This window comes from Carettochelys insculpta, chromosome 4 (assembly GCF_033958435.1).
Source record: "Carettochelys insculpta isolate YL-2023 chromosome 4, ASM3395843v1, whole genome shotgun sequence".
Lineage (NCBI taxonomy): Eukaryota > Metazoa > Chordata > Testudines > Carettochelyidae > Carettochelys > Carettochelys insculpta.
Genome location: NC_134140.1, coordinates 108,779,651 through 108,796,523, shown reverse-complemented (window position 1 = coordinate 108,796,523; position 16,873 = coordinate 108,779,651). Strand labels below are relative to the sequence as shown.

Genomic DNA, 16,873 nt, shown 5'->3' with positions numbered 1-16,873 from the left:
TCTGAAACATATCTAGATGTACTTGGTCCTGGCTCAGTGCAGAGGGCTGCACTTGACTTCTTGAGCTCCCTTCCAGCCCTGCCTTTCAATGAAATATTGGATGAACTTCCCAAATGCAGTACAGTCAAGACACCTAGCCAATTTTCACAGAACATACAATCAAAGCCACATCTGATTAAAGGAAAAAAATTCAGAGCTCTTAGGGTTTTAAACCATGGAGAACACATGCTTGTAAAGAAGGTCTCTTGTTTGAGAAGAATGTGAGTATAAAATAGTGTTTTCACCTTTAAGTACTTTTAGACCTATAGTTCTTCGGAGCATCCAGATGGCCTTAATTAAAATAGAGCAGTTTCTAATTTACAGCACAGGAAGCATTCTGAATTTGTTGTTGAAGTAGAGTTAGTGAAACCCCAGTAACCCCAATCTCACCCCAGACAACTACTTCAATAACTAATTTATCTGTTTAAGTTCCTGATGTGTTCATACGTCTTTTTGATGACAATAAAGTGCTTCCATAGCACTGAAACTCCAAATAAATAAATAAATGGTTTCACATAAAATGGATTTGTTATTTACAGAAGCACTATTGATTTCTTTTCAATTCACCTTGCACCCACTTGAGTTGTTTCAGCACAAAGACAAAGAACCTTAATGGCCTGGCATATTAATAGCAGTCTTGATTTTCCCCTCTTACATACATTTTATAAGTGTGACATCACTACTTCAAAGCTTCTAAGCAAAATAACACTCGTCTTTGTACATACTTGTCAGGCATCTCTCCAGGCTAATTTTCCTTTATATAAAGTACCAAGGAAATGCCACATGTTTCCTCAGGTTTGTACCATGTGTGCAGTCCATATCCACTCAAAGTATAATCATACAAGCAATCCTTCTGGAATTGTACTGGGATTTAAAGTCTTTGACCCTTTCTGGCCACCCCTTCACAACTGGAAATTCTTCATTAAATACATATTTTCCAGATTTTTGTCAAATTAATAAATATTTTGTGACTTAGGCTAAAAGCCAACAGATTGCTCATGAAATAGACAAGGTATACTATGCAATCTAAATGGATCAGAAATTATGACACCTGGATAATTCCCCCTTTCATAAAAAAGTGATTTTCTTTTGTTGATAACAAAAAGTGATATGATTACAAACAAAACTATAGGATGCTCTAATTTTGCTAACCAAAAAATGCTTTAGTCCAGTGATATGTAAAGATTTGTTGTTACTGTGCTGGAAAGATTTGGGGAAGTTTCAGAAAGTCTGAACATTAACAGAAACTATCTCAGTTTTTGCTTTTTAATTACACAGTACCAAATTACAGAGCTAACTGTAAACTGCTAACATTAAACGTATTTTTCTCTATAGTCATTTTTTAAACTATAGAAAAAACAGGTTGAACTTCTCTAATGTGGCACAGTAACACCCATGTTCCAGCATGATTTTAGTTAGCCAAATATCCAGTTACCATGGGTGTGGCCACATTTCCCATGGTCACATAAAGTTTGTTTACAGGTACCGGTCCTGGCTGTCAGCGTTCTGTGCGGTTATTCAGCTACAATTTACCCATAATTGTCTTCTGAGAGACCAGTAAGCAGTGGAATGTTAGTAATGCTGCTAGACAATATTGACCTCCCATGGTTTGGCAAATTCTCTGCTTCGGCACTGATCAAGTCCCACAGCTGCTGGACTAAAGAGGTTCAACCTGTACAGCCTTAAGTTTCATGTTAATTACCTAGCATTAATACTTTTTCATTGCACCAAGGCCACCAAAACTGCAACACAAGTACATAGGCTTTGGGACCAGTATGATTATGAACCCACTACTTTGCACTGCAATAGTGATGCAAAGCAGCTGTAAACCCCATTTAACTTAAGCCATCTTGATCAGATCAGAGAATCTGGTCTTTTGTGCCAACAGGCATCAATATCCGTATTTAGCCACTTAAACCGCATGAATTTTCACCAGTAGCTGTCATTGACTTCACTCAATTAAGGGTTACACTAGGTATTTGCGGGATTGCTATCAGACTCCACTGGATACAAACTATTTCATTACCCTTTACAGTCAGAATTCTGGATTTCCCTCTCCATTAACTGGCTGCTTGTGATTCTCATTCCCCTTGCTAGTCCTTTCCAACCTCTCCCTCTTCCTCATCCTTCCTACCCTTCACCTTCTGTATCTCTCTATAACCTCCCTGTATCCCCTCCTCCTTCTTCCTTCTCCCAGGTGCCTGCTAGAGACTTTTCACTTACAGTCACTCCTCCCAGCTCTACTCATGTGTATGTGCACACATTCATGTCCACGTAAACAACATTTCACTCTCACCATTTTGTTTACACGGTACCCCTTTCCACACACTTTTCATCTGTACTGTCTATGTGGAATGTAAGCTTTTTAGAGCACGCACATTAATCTTGTGTGTTTGTTTGTACAATGCCTAGCATAATGCAGCCAGGATCCACACTAGCTGCGACAGAACAATAATCTACCCTTGGCTTTATTTCCCTTTGTCCTTCTTCTTCCCTTCCCTGAACACATAATTCCAATCAGGCCCCCTGACTGGGTAGGAGGGGTAAAGGGGGCAGTAGCCCCCAGACCCAGCATTTCAAAAGGGACCCAGAGCTCCAGCTGCTGAAGTAGAAGCAGCAGTGGCCAGAGCGCTGGACCCCTTTGAAATGCCACAGAGCACTGTGCCACAGCTCCGTGTGTGGCTCTGAGGGAGTGTGGGAAAGGGGGACAAACAAGGCTGATTGCCCTATGCCCCTCCCCTTCAACCATTGCCCAGGCTCCCTTCCCATCCTGCTCTCAGACTTGCACCAACTTTTGGTGCTGATGATTCCAATAAACATTAAAGGGAGTTACGTGTTGGCAGGAAGTACACTTATATATTCACCTCCGGGGGGAATCCCCACATAACATGTCAAAATGGCATGACAGCTTAGCATGGCCAGGAAAGCCCCACACTGCCACTATAAACTCAAAGAGCTGGATCCTTGGCTACACTAGCCTTCCAAGGAATGATCCCTGAACATCAGGATGCCTGGATATCTGTACAAAAAAAAACCCAACTTGATGGATTTAGTGAATTACAGAATCATTAATGATAAAAGAAATCACAAGGGTCATCCTGACTAACCCCCAGGATATCCTAAGTAATTTCAGAGGGCAGAACAGCTAACTTGCCTATTCTCATCAGAAGAAAAGGAATCTAAGCATGAGAATTAAATAAACAGATCTTTCTTCATATAATTGTGATGGCTGAGAGTATCATTAGCAGTCCTAATCCTCTGCTCATATTCTTCATTTTCTTGGATAAATTATTTTCAGAGTCTGAGTCAGTTTGTTCCAGGAAAGCCTCCCAGTCTGAGGATTGTATCAAAAATAGTGAGATCCTATTTATAAGCACATCAGCCCTAGATATGGGATTTTCTTAGTTTTGTACATTCTACTATCACACTCCTGTAGAGCTGGTCTGATTTTGCACTATCCCTCAAAAATCCAATGTATTGTGTAGTGGAATCCTCTACACTATCCTTTATTTTCTTAATTTAGATGAATAGAGAACAGTATTTTGTCATTAGAAAAATAAGCCTGTTTTTCCAGAGCTAAAGCTAACTGAGTTCCATTTAAAACCAAACTTTTGCCCTCTGTCTGAAACATACTTTAAACATAAACCTGATTCACATTAAGCATCCTTTCAAACTCTCATCTTATATTTGCAAGCTATTAACTTATACTGCAGTTATAAAGTTTCCATCAGAACTCACTGCCTTTTTCTGCTGGTTGATAACATGAGATTTTAATCCACTACTCAAAATATTTCTGGAATGACCAAAGGGATTATGAAAATCATAGTACCATGGGAACAAACAAGCATCAGAGTTGGCAGAAAAGAAACTTCCTGTTTCTATATATCTACCATGGAAAATTAATCTGGAACAAAAACATATAAATCAATTTGTATCAAAAACATGTGAAAGTTTACGTAAGCATAAGAGTTGATTGCTGAGATTCAAGATGATGAGATAAAGAAAATGGACACTAATAGACTATTTTCTGCAAATTTTCTCTGTACTGTAGTTCCTCGAGTTACGTAAGGGTTGTGTTCCCACACATTGTGTAACTCAAATTTTGCGTAAATCAGGGAGTGGCTTTTTCTATGGAGGAACCCAAGTTCTACAGCCACGAAAGCAGCAGGAGCACCTGGAACTCCTTTTACAATGTAAGTCCTGGCATTGGCAGGGGCAGATGGGGAGGGTTAAGCCTGACAGTGGGTTGGGGCTGTGGGAGGGGGCAGCAGGGTTAAGCCTGGAATGGGTTAGGGCTGCAGAGGCGGGTGGAGGGTGGAGCTGAGCTGGAGCCAGGTGCATGGGGAGGGAGTGAGCCAGAACTGAGCCGCGGGGGGAATGAGCTGTAGCCAGGCTTCCGAGGTATGGGGGAGTGAGCCGGAGCCATGAGTGGGGTGTGGTGAGCCGGAAGCACATGCAGGCATTGAGATGGGCCATGGGGGGGGAGGGGTGAACTGGGGTCGGGGGTTGAAATGGGCTGCACAGGGCTGGGGGGGCTTGAGCCAGGGCCGGGAGGAGCCAGATTTTGTGCTTAAATAATGTGAGTTAAGCACAACTCGAAATCGCATATTTCCAGGGATTACAGTGTTCAATAGGGCAGTATAACTGCTCATATTATCCAGGTTCATCTTTTTTCATAAATCCAAACTAATGCCAAGACCAGCAATGTGCCTCAACCCTGACCTGGAGAGACTGGGGCTATGGTTATACTACAACAATCTGTCAACAGAAGTCACTGTCAGAAGAGATTTCCAGACAAAAATTCTATAGACAGAGGGTAGCCACACACAAAAGTCCATCAGAGGACTGCTGTGCTCTGCTCTGTCGACAGAAGCACAGCAGACAGGGCTGCCCATTGTCCTGGATGCCCTGTCTGTCGAAAGAGGGCCCTGCCCCCAGAGCATCTACACAACTTTTTTGTCAATGTAACCTGTCAACAAAAAATGCTCTTCCTCATCTGGCTGAGGCGGAAGATTGTCGCCCAAAGAGCTGACTTTCGTCTACATACTGTCGACAAAATGCATTTTGTGCGTGGCTATTCCACCAGTTTTGTCAACAAAACCAGGATTTTGTCAACAAAACTCACTAACATAGCCATAGCCCGGGCAGCACTCAACTGTATCAGGGTAAATTTGATGGTGAACATGGTGAAAGCAAAATCCAAAACAGGCACTCTATCAGGTAACAGATTAGTCAGTCTTCACTGACTTCCAGAGTTACTCCAGATTTATGTTAGTATAAATGAGAACAGAATTTGCCCCAAATAGCCAGCATAGGAGCAAAATAATTATATCAGCACTTGATTTCATCTTGTGGACACAGCCCTGAGTGAGAGAAGTTCAGAGCACTCAGTAAGCATGTTTGATTGCATGAGAAATAAGCTCAAATATTAGTGGGGCTGACAGGTTATGATTTCAGCCTGCTGCCTTCAAAGGAAACTTTGATTCAATCAGCTGTTGTGTCCTGAGCTTGAGGACAACTACATTTAAGGACACAGCTTTCGCGAGTCTTGGAATATGATGTAACAGGCTTGAAACTTCCTGTTCTCAAAAACCTGGCTCAGAAACACAAACCTCCATATTTAGGTCTAATGCAGAAGGGTGTGTAGCCACTTTCAAGTTCAGAAATACGAGCATCTGGCATGTAGTACAAGGACGTTAATGCATCCTACGGACAGCTTGGGGTCTACATTACAATCATTGGAATAGGATGATTGTCCTATACACAACTTAAAGAGACCTTCAATGAATTTTCAAGATCAAAGTCTTCTGGTATAAATAGACTGTCAAGCGGAAGGGGTGTCACTTTCACAAAGAGAATTTATGGCCCCTAAAAATTTAAATATCAACTTTGGAAATGTTTCCATAGTCATCAATTGAGGTATCCCCTTAAATTACCTTAAGAAGGAATATATTTTCCATTGAAGTTATTATTTTTGGCCTTTGAGCTACATCTTTAAAACAAAAAAAAAAGCACTGTGATAAAGTTACCCCTTTTTCTGAATGATACACTGAGGGTTTTTATAACTAAGACTTTATACTAAATATGCCACATCTCCCTTCCAAATCAATTTAAAAATAAATTAAGAAAATATTGATATTTCCCATCTGGAGATGTATAAGTGACTTACACAAATAAAGGCAATATTTGTTTCAGGCCCCAATAATAGCTTATTTCATGCTAAAGTGTATTACGTTAGATTTCTAATCAAAGAAACCAAAGATCTGCACTGAACACTTACATACATAGATTTAATGCAAAATTACTGTGCTCAAAAACATCTGAATACTAATTTGCAGTGCAAAAAGTCTAATATGCACAACATGCAGTAGCTGTACTTAAAAATGTACTCAAACAAATTGCACGTGGACCTCAGACCTCTTTTTAAATATCGACCTGCATGTCTCAAGTGTATATTTAACTACTTCTCACCTTCTTCTATGTCCCTCTTTTAAAACTGGTCATATCTTCAAAATAAGCCCAGGAAAACCACGCTTCTAGCTTCCATCCTGCACACATAACTAGATCCATCATTTACAGTCATGCCCTTAGGTACAATCACATTTGGTCTGATCCTACTGACTGAGACCAAAAACTACAAGATCTCTACCAAATATTCATAAACCTGAATTACCCCCCAAGGAGAAATAAAAAAAGCAAATTGACAGGGCCAGACGAATACCCAGAGACCAGCTACTCCAAGATAGGCCCAAAAAAGCCAAGAACAGAACACCACTGGTCATTACCAACAGCCCCCACCTCAAACCACTGCATTATTAAAGACCTACAACCTATCCTTAATCAGGATGCCACACTCCAGAAGGCCCTAGGTGACAGGCCTGTTCTCTCCTACAGACGACCTCCCAACCTTATGAGGATTCTCACCAACAGCCACAGTCTATAACGCAGGAACACCAGTCCTGAGACTTTTCTTTGCAACAAAACCCACTGCCAGCTTTGTCCACATATCTATTCTGGGAATACCATCACTGGACCTAACCAGGTTATTCACAGAATCACAGACACATTCTCATGTTCTTCAACTAACATCATATATGCCATCATGTGCCAACAATGCCCAGACTCTTTGTATATTGGACGGACTTCAAACTCTCTTCAACAAAGAGGTAAAGGGCTCAAAACAGACATAAAAACACTCCTGATCCACAAACTGGTCAGCCAACATTTTAATGGACTGGGCCATTCTGTTAATGACTTAAGAGTTTGCATCTTACTGAAGAGGAATTTTCACACTACTTTGGAAAGAACTCTCTTTTATATTCAAATTCTACACATTAACACGTGGTTTGAACCGGGATGCGAATTTTCTGGGACATTATAGGGGCTCTTTTGCATACTTGGCTTAATCTAATTCTTGACTTCCCCCACCACCCCTCTACTCTGATTTGCTCACCTTGATAATTTTTCTTCTGATTTGTGAACCTTGATTACTATTTTTGGTTCTCTATGCCTTAAATATTGAGTCTGTTCTGGTATGGCTATGATCTGAAGAAGTGGGTCTGTCCCACGAAAGCTCACCTAATACATTATTTTGTTAGTCTTTAAAGTGCTATTTTAATGCTTTTTTGTTTTGACACTAAAAATTCAGCTATCTACATCTCTGATAAAAGAGACAAACTAGTATCATTTTGAAAGTTACACCAATAATAGATTCACTCCCCCACACCCCAAATCCCCAAAGTCAACAAAAATTCTGAAGAACAACAAAGGGTTTACTGTAGGTATTGCAAAATAGGGGCCATGTAGACAGGGAATAGAGCCTATTTTGAAATAAGCCATAGTGCACCCAATGGCTCTACTTTGAAATAGAATCTATTGTGTTTAGACACACTATTTCAGAACAATGCTTGCTTATTCTGAGGCTTCCTTGTACTGTAGATGCATTATTTTAAAATAACTTATTTTGGAATAATAACTCTGGAATAACCTATTCAGGAATAACTTTGCTGTGCAGACATATTCTATGGCTGCAAAATGCATTTCCATACAGGGAAAACATGGTAAGACTTCACCACAGGGCTATGTTTTTCAGGCCCATCAAGCTGGGAAACAACATATGTAGGACCTTACCAAATTCACAGCCAGGTAAAATGTGTCATGTACCATGAACTCTGACATTCTCCTGGGAAATGTGGCTTTTTGTGTGCTTTTACCTGATACAATTCAGATTTCATGGGGCACACCAGCGTTTCTCAAACTGGGGTCCTGACTCAAAAGGGAATTGCAGGGGGATCACAAGGTTATTTTAGGAGGGTCACAGTGCTGCCAGCCTTCTGCATTGCCTTCAGAGCTGGGCAACTGGACAGCAATGGTTGTAATGTTGGCTGGGTGCCCAACTGTGTAGGCAGCACCCTGCCGGCAGCAGTGCAGAAGTAAGGATGGCAATACAATACCCGTATTGCTTACTTCCACAGTGCTGCTTTCAGAGCTGGCTAGCCAGTGTGTGGCAGCTAATAGCCAAGGACCTAGTGCTGCGGGAGGCTGTGCAGAAGTAAGGGTAGCAATATCATCCCATTCCATCCCATCCTTACTTCTGCACAGCTACCAATAGTATTTCTGCTTCAGATCTGGATTTCTGGCCAACAGCCACCACTTGTGAGCTGCCCAGCTCTGAAGGCAATGCTGCTGTCAGCAGCTGTGCAGAAATAAGGCTAGTAATACCCTAACCACCATACAACACCCTGGAGACCCTCTTTCCCCCTCCACAACTCCTGTTTGGGTCAGGACCTCTACAATTACAACACTGTGAAACTTCAGATTTAATTATCTGAAATCATGAAATTTACCATTTAAAAAAAATCCTATGACCATGAAATTGACCCAACTGGGCCCTGAATTTGGTAGGACCCTAGACATATACAAACAAAACAATCTCATGTTTCCAAGATATAATGTCATTGTTGGAAGACTCTTTAAAAGTTATGTATCTCAAATCAAGATTCATTCTTACAAAAAAGCAGCTTTCTCTTCCCAAACTCTCATAAAATTGCTTCTGTCTACCATTGGAATCCTGAAAGTCTCCTTTCTCCAATCAGTATGATAAAGGCAAATGGAAAACACTAATGCCATAGCACATGCCTGTTATTATTATTATTATATATTGTTTGCATCACCATAACATTGAGGAGCTCCAACCATGCAAGTTAAGAGACAATCTCCACCCCAAAGATCCTATAATCTAATTATAAACATGACCAATAAGGGGTCTGAGCATACCAGCAGCTGAAATACTGTTAAGCTTTATGTAGGTATTGCAGCAAAAGGGACAATTGTAAGCAGGGATCTGAACAACAACAACGAAGTGACTTTACAGAGTGCATGAGGAGCAGCATGGGAGAAAAGATCACGACCAGTGTTTTCCACAGGGAGAGAATTACCGGTAAGGAGCTAATTCTTTTTTTCATAAACAAAATGATTTCTCTCAAGACAGTTCTACAAAATCAATTGACATTTAAAATTCTGCTGCTACCAACTGGCATCTCTACTCTGAGGGGAAAAAAAAGAAAAAGACAAGGCAATAAGGTATTCAAATTAATATTGCTAAGTCTGGTAGATTTACTGCAGTCAAATGTTAAAAACTTAAAGTGAATCAACAATGCTAATCTCAATAGTTCTATATAACATGTCATAGGAAGCAATACATTTTAGCAGCAATAGCATTAGCATGAAGATAATATTACATTGATCATACTATTAAAAGCAAATAAATGATCATAAAAATAAGCCTCATTGCTATCATGTTCCATGTTTATTAGCTATATTATAAGTGAAATAGGTCCTGTTCACCCCAGTTGCAGCTTGATCCAGTACCCAAGTGACTGTAGCTACATGAATGTCAAGGAGACTATTAACATGGCTAAAGGTATACAGTCTCAGAGGGGTAGCTGTGTTAGTCTTTAGCTTCACAAACAACAAGCAGTCCTGTGACACCTTAGCAACTAACAAATGTATTAGGTCATGATCTATTTATGGTTAAAGGTAAACACATGCTTATGTGTTTTGCCACATTAACACCTTAAGAACTTAACGGAGAGACTAAAATGTTCCTCAGGCTGTTAGTGGGACCTCTCTTCTGTAGTATGTTTCACCTTTTAAATCACACAAAACACATATTCACACCTACAACATCAGTACCATCCTCACTCAGAATTTGCTCCTGAAGAACCAGAAGTATTCAAAATTGTGGACAAAGTGAGTGCAACTGCTTTTTAACACACTTGTTTGTGTCTAGACATTTCTATGCATATAGCAGACAAGAGACTTCAGTGAGGGACCTTAATGTAATAGACCTTTAACCTTCTTATGGCTATTAGCAATTTACATTAGCCATATCACTTGTGACAACAATAGAAGGCTGAATTCAATGATAGTAAGACCACAAAATACATGCATATATCATTTGCACAATGGTGCCTCAGCCACCTTCTCTCGCTATTCTGTTCCATGTTGTTGTACTATTAAAAAAATCCTGCAGCAAATCAAGTTTTGATTTCATAACACTGGAATGATTGTTTCCAATGCTTTGCCAGGTCACATAAAATGCACTTTTGTTAAGCAAAAGAATTCTTTTAAAAATTCCACTGGCATAACAATATTCAGAACCACTGTGATTTCAAAGCAACAGAGAGAAAGTATTGAGCTTCTTTTATACTACCAGAAGTATATGAGATTGTGTAGAGTTGTGTAAAGTTCCTGTATGCTTTGGACATGACACAAAGTTAATGGAATAGCTAAAGATTTCCTTGTAACTGTTGCCTGGGTATCTCCAGAGTTTTCTAGGGTTTACACCAACCTGTTTGGCTTGGCTTGGTTTGCCAGGGTCTTATCCTCAGTTTTGGTCCAAGTTCCAAATGCAAAAGTGAAACTCAGCTACAACTACTTAGTTTTGCCCAGTTTCCTCAGGAAACCATACGTTGGCCAAGGTTAATTCAAAATTTGGCACAGAACTCCAGACACAATCTTTGTCAAAAGGTTGTCAAACCTCAGCAAACTTGGCCTGAGTTTTAGGGCTTAACATCTAATCAAATTGTTTCTTCCCCAAGATAAAAGCCGAGCTAAAGTTCAGCCTCACGAAAGGACTTACAGCAACTGCAGCTCCCTAGAGAAAATCTTTTTCAGAAAACGTAAAGCTTTTAAAAGGCTGCTACCTAGTGATAAATGCAGGATCAGAGTTCTGCAGGGGGTGGAAAACTCTTTAACATGATTTTCTGAAATCCTCCTACTCCTCCCATTCCTGCAAACTCCACTGCCTCAAGTAACACTAATGAATGAACTTACTGTATGTAGCCTGGCTGAGGTTCTACTGCAAAGCTCAGCCAGGTCTACACCCAAAAATCTATGGCTTTATACAATCATCCCTGCTGAATTAGACCTTGAAATGTTCCTTTGCTTGAGGTCAATTGCCTATGAAGTACTGTGCCTCAGCTTCTAGAGTGTGTGCTGTCTGAGAGTAATTAATGTCTTTTGCTACTTCAGCTCATGTTGCTTTGTTGCCAGAGAGTATGAAAAGCCAGCAAATTGGGGATTCGTTATGGAACAGAATAGTAAAACAGGGCTACAATATCACTTTAAGTTAATCTGGCCCTTTGTAAAAATGAAATAAAAATCAGGTTTGTCATCATGTATCATGCTCACACTGACCTTACTAACATTTTCATTTGTAACAACGTCACCTCGATTGAGAAGTTTATGATTTAGTCATTTCAGCAGAGTCCCATGACATACTGTTATTTAATGAGAAAATCGGAAGTTTAAGATCTAAGTCAGTGTTTCTGTCTCTTCAGCTATTTTCGTTTGCCTCCACCATTCGCTGACCCCTACTAAAGTTTTGGAAAAGAAATAATCCAAGGTGCTCAGAATCTAGGCTAATGCTTTTAGCCTGATGCGCACAGCATTGTATGTGGTACAAATGGTCTGCACTGCAGGCATAATATCACTGCAAGTGGAACAGCATTGCCTTTGAACAAGCTCAGATGAATTTCAATTGATTCAGTTGATTACAGGGTAACACAGCCGCAGGTACTTCTGCATGCATTCTTCATGTATTTCAAAACATCAGGCACGACATGTAGCGGAAGTTTTGGACCTGAATTAGCACAGTACTTCACGCACATTCCTGAATATTGGTTACTGAATTTAGGCCTTACTGCTGAAATTACAAAAGTCTCCTTGCCACTTTTTATCAAAATTACTTATCTTACAAAGGTTTTCCTTAAAAATGAATTAGAAATGTGCAAATAGTAAAAGCTTTATAATGTCCTACAGTTAACAATTTAAATTTTTTTAAAAAATTACCCAGGGCTTGTTTATTTGAGGGTTTGGGTTTTTTTCCTTTTACTGAGAAAAGAATCCATTTGTTATGGAACGATAAAGCTACAGTATGTATAATTCAAAGACATTCTAGTATTCGCACTTGGTTGAGCTAATATAAACTAATATATCTGTACAATGAAATTGGAGAACTACTTACTTGAAACGAGATTCCATTCTAATACAGAACTGGCTTGTGAACACCATTCATCTAATACAAAATAATATAATCATTTTATTGCACTGGTATTTATATGACATAAATGGAAGCTAAGATATTGAGAAATAGGAGCTCAAAGTAACCTGGGTGCATTTTTGTCACTGAGTAGCACCTTACTTATCAATGAGACCAATTGATTTATAAACTCCTATTCAACCTGTATGTGACACAATGGCCGTGTCTACACGTGCACGCTACTTCAAAGTAGCGGCGCCAACTTCGAAATAGCGCCCGTCACGGCTACACGTGTTGGGCGCTATTTCGAAGTTGAAATCGACATTAGGTGGCGAGACGTCGAAGTCGCTAACCCCATGAGGGGATGGGAATAGCGCCCTACTTCGAAGTTGAACGTCGAAGTAGGTCACGTGTAGACGATCTGCGTCCCGCACCATCGAAATAGCGGGGTCCGCCATGGTGGCCATCAGTTGAGGGGTTGAGAGACGCCCTCTCTCTAGCCCCTGCGGGGCTATATGGTCATCATGTGCAGCAGCCCTCAGCCCAGGGCTTCTGGCTGCTGCTGCTGCAGCTGGGGATCCATGCTGCATGCACAGGGTCTGCAACCAGTTGTCAGCTCTGTGGATCTTGTGCTGTTTAGTGCAACTGTGTCTGGGAGCGGCCCTTTAAGGGAGCGGCTTGCTGTTGAGTCCGCCCTGTGACCCTGTCTGCAGCTGTGCCTGGCACCCTTATTTCGATGTGTGCTACTTTGGCGTGTAGACGTTCCCTCGCAGCGCCTATTTCGATGTGGTGCTGCGCAACGTCGAAGTTGAACATCGACGTTGCCAGCCCTGGAGGACGTGTAGACGTTATTCATCGAAATAGCCTATTTCGATGTCGCTACATCGAAATAAGCTATTTCGATGTAGCCTGCACGTGTAGACGTAGCCAATCTGACCTCTTATGGTTGTTCTAATATGATGGTTCTCAAATTTTTGTAGTGGTGACCCCACTCACAGAGCAAGCCTCTGAGTGCAACCCCTTTAAAAATTAAAAAGTGCTCTTTATGTATTTAATGGCATTATAATGTTGGAGGCAAAGTGGGGGCTGGAGTGGAGATAAACAACTCTCAACCAGAGAGACCCAACAGCAATGCTGGGATCTTTGGCAAGGTGTGGGGGGCATGGGTCTGTGCTCCCAGAAGGGGTGGGGCCCTGATTGGATGGGTAGGGCTGGGCAGCCCTCAGGGCCCCCCAGACAATGCTGCACCTTCCCTCAGCCAGCCTTAAGAAATAGTGACAATTTAAAGAGCCCACAGCTTCAGCCACCACCACTGCTGCCAGAAATCACTAGGCCCAGGGCAATTTTCCCTCCTCCTGGCCCTGTCACCTTTTGAATCACTGGACCCCTTCAACCTCGTCGGCGGGCCTCCTCATGACCCTGCTCATGCGGTATCCTTGTGATCCAGAAGACGTCCTGATTCCAGTTTGAGAACCCATGTTCTGACACGTTGATATCTTCTACCCTCATATTAACATGCACAAAGAACCCCATTCATCTGACACAATTTATCTGACATGGAGGCTAGCAATCAGCGGGAGCATGACCAGCAGGGAGCTGCAAACAGGGGGCTGCTAACCGGGGAGTTTGCCTGGGAGAGAAGGTGAACCCCACTGAATCAGATGAGAGCTCTTGGGTGTGTTTGTTTCCTGGCCTTTCGGTTCTTTGAATTTGAACTTCAGTTACTGACTGAGCTCAGTTAGTTGTGGGTGAGTTTGACTACTAGGCTGATTGTTTGAATTTGAATTTCAGCTTGTTAGGCTAATTGTCTGTGTGAATTCGAATTTCTGAATCTTAATTTCAGATTGCTAGGCTGATTGTCTATGTGAATTTGAATCCCAGTTACAATGGCAGTTAGTGTCTGTGTGAGTGATCCCCTCCCTCTGTGACTCAAAAGTAGGAGGGACCAAAGGAGAGAAGGCTTCCCAAGCCAGAGGCTAGTGACCAGTGGGAGCATGACCAGCAGAGGGCTGCTAACAGGGGAGTTTGCCTGGGAGCTCACCTTGGGGGAAGCCAGATATTATTATTTGATTTCTTTTTTCATATATATTAATTTTGTTTCTCTTCTGCCCTCCAAAACAGCTCTAATATCTTCTGAGCAAATTCTCTGAAGAAAGGGGAAAAATGGATAGTGACAAGTCGACTGACAAACCAGCTGTTATGACCTGCACTGCATGTGCTATGTTTGTTTTCCTCCTGAAAGACGGAAGGGATTTTGTATGTACCAAAGTGCAAGCTGGTCACCATCCTGGGAGAAAAGTTTAGAGGATTTGAGGCACAAATATCAACCCTTTGTTCCATCAGAGAAGGTGAAACTTCCTTGATAGAAGGCATCATTTAGTACTGCAGGCACACCAGGCTGAGCAACTGATGAGGGAAGTAGAAACCAAGGAAGAAAACTGTAAGCATGTAACCTCCAGGAGATGAAAGCCAATTTGATTATCTCCAATTCCTGTAGAGGTAAGAAACTGCTTTCGAGCTCTCTGCATGGGTGATATAGTGGAGAATGCTGTGGCAGAGACCTCTCAGAGATGAGATCAGAAGAAGACAGAAGACCCCACTGGCTGGAAGGCATGGGATGAGTAGTCCTAGGGATGGCAGTTCTACAACCACCACCTCCAAGAGAAGAAGATGGGTGGTGGTAGTCGGAGACTCCCTCCTAAGAGGGACTGAGTCACCTATCTGCTGTCCAGATCAGGAGTCTCAGGAAGTTTGCTGCTTATCAGGAGCTAGAATCCAGGATGTGACAGAAAGACTTCCAGAAATCATCAAACCTGCAGATTATTACCCCTTCCTACTTCTCCATGTAGGAACCAATGTCACAGCAAAGTGTGACCTTGAGTGGTTCACTGTAGATTATGTAAATCTGGGAAGGACGATCAAAGAATATGGAGTACAAGTGGTATTCACATCCACCCTCCCTGTTAAGGAAGGGGTCCAGGTGGAGATCGTCAAATCATGGAAGCAAATGCATGGTTGCAAGGTGAAGTTGGAGGGAGGGATTTGCTTTCTTCAACTATGGGATTCTGTTTCGAGAGCAAGGATTGCTAGGAAGTGATGGGATCCACCTAACGAAGAGAGAAAAGAGCATCTTTGCAGGCAGGCTTGCAAACCTAGTTAGGAGGGCTTTAAACTGGGTTTGTCGGGTGATGGTGACCCGAGCCCTGAGGTAAGTGGGGAAGGAAGAAGGTACAACAAAGGAGGACTGCTCATTTAAAAGGAGAAAGTAGGCCAATCAGTTTATTATCTAAGGTGCTTGTACACAAATGCAAGAAGCCTGGGAAACAAACAGGAAGAATTAGAGGCCCTGGCACAGCCAAGAAAGTATGAGGTGATTGGAATATCAGAGACTTGGTGGGATGACTCACATAACTGGAGCACTGTCATGGAAGGGTATAAATTGTTCAGGAAGGACAGGCAGGGGAGAAAAGGAAGAGGAGTTGGAATTTATGTGAGAGCGCAATATGATTGTTCAGAGCTCCAGTTTATGGAGGGAGAATATACAGCTAAGTGTCTTTGGGTTAAGCTTAGAAGTGGAAGCAGTAGAGGTGATGTAGTGTTTGGTATCTGCTATGGGCCACTATATCAAGTAAATGAAATAGATGAGAATTTCTTCATACAACTAAGAGAAGCTTCCAAATCACAGGTGCTGGTTTTCATGGGAGACTTTAATCACCCAGACATTTGTTGGGAGACCAATACAGGAGCACACAAACAATCCAGGAACTTTTTGGAGAATGCTGGGGATAACTTCTTGGTACAAGTGCTACAGGAACCAATAAGGGGCCATGAGCAGCTTGACCTGCTGCTCACAAACAGGGAAGAAATAGTAGGAGAAATAGAAGTGGGTGGCAACCAGGTCTGCAGTGATCATGAGATGGTAGATTTCAGGAGTCTGACAAAAGGAAGATAGGTGAGCAGTAAAATATAGACCCTTGATTTCAGAAGAGCAGACTTTGACTCCCTGAGAGAATTGATGGGCAGGATCCCCTGGGAAGCTAATATGAAGGGGGAAAGGAGTTCAGGAGAAGTGGCAGTATTTTAAAGAGGTCTTATGGAAGGCACAAGAACAAACCATCCCGATGAGCAGTAAGAAAAGCAAGTGTGGTTGGCAACCAGCTTGGCTTACAAGGGAAATCCTTCGCAAGCTTAAACTCAAAAAGAATGTGTATAAGAAGTGGAAACTTGGACAGGTGACTGAGGAGGAGTATAAGTATATGGCTGGAGAATGCTGGTGGGTAATCAGGAAAG

At 41.7% G+C, this 16,873-nt stretch overlaps 1 protein-coding gene across 1 annotated transcript in view; it reads right to left on the bottom strand.

Moving 5' to 3' along the window:
* Positions 1-16,873, bottom strand: part of COL25A1 (collagen type XXV alpha 1 chain) — a 468,167-nt gene that overhangs the window by 416,700 nt on the left and 34,594 nt on the right. The gene's annotated exons all lie outside the window — the stretch shown is intronic.